The 892-nt window shown below is 31.6% G+C and overlaps 1 protein-coding gene across 6 annotated transcripts in view; it reads left to right on the top strand.

The window, feature by feature from the left end:
- Positions 1 to 892, top strand: part of LOC106867486 (innexin unc-9) — a 371,622-nt gene that overhangs the window by 321,801 nt on the left and 48,929 nt on the right. The window lies entirely within an intron of this gene.

Genomic DNA, 892 nt, shown 5'->3' with positions numbered 1-892 from the left:
CATCACTCACAGTTGATTGTTGATTAACGACAGTGACATGGGAGGGGAACTAATAAGATACATCTCTACCTGCGAATCGAACCTAAAGAACTTTATATACGCGATGTGTCTTTTTTAGAAACTTAAAACTACTAAATACTTAAATTTAATTTAAGCAACAGAAAAAAAAAAAAAAAAAAAAAACTTGAAATAACTCTTTGAACCCTTCACCTTGCGGAAGTTATTGTTGTTGCTGCTGTAGTTGTCGTCGTTGTTATCGGGGCTGTTGCTACTTTGTGCTGCTAAAAATCTACAACAGAAACAAAAAAAAAAAAAACAAACAAAAAAAAATATCCAACAGCCATGCGATGATCATCACTATGAACAAGTTGATTCTGATGATGATGATGATGACGATGACGACGACGATGACGACGACGACGATGATGCTGTTGATGATGATGATAATGATGAGCATCAGCATGATAATGATGATGGTGATGATCACACCGAAGAAAGAGGCCATGTTGTAACCCAATGGAGTCAGAAAATAACGAGATGTTAATAGTAATAATAATATAATGATAGCAATGAATCTTAATTCAAACTAATATCGATATATTCATTTATATATATCTATATATATACATATATACGCCTATATGTATACCAACACAACAACTTGAGTGTGTTCACCAATGATATTATCGATGTATTACAAAAATATTGATTTCTAAAGTGACACGTGGGTAGCGAATCCAACTTATCTACGTACATTCAATAACGTACACATACATTATGATAGGAACAATAAACATTTACTAGAATTAAAGAAAACAAATAGCCTATATATATATATACACTAGTGTGTGTCTGTTTGTGTGTACGTATATATATATATATATATATATAT

The sequence above is a fragment of the Octopus bimaculoides genome, chromosome 2, assembly GCF_001194135.2.
Source record: "Octopus bimaculoides isolate UCB-OBI-ISO-001 chromosome 2, ASM119413v2, whole genome shotgun sequence".
NCBI classification, from domain to species: domain Eukaryota; kingdom Metazoa; phylum Mollusca; class Cephalopoda; order Octopoda; family Octopodidae; genus Octopus; species Octopus bimaculoides.
The sequence above is the reverse complement of the archived record's forward strand: the minus strand, read 5'-3'. Positions and strand labels throughout refer to the sequence as shown.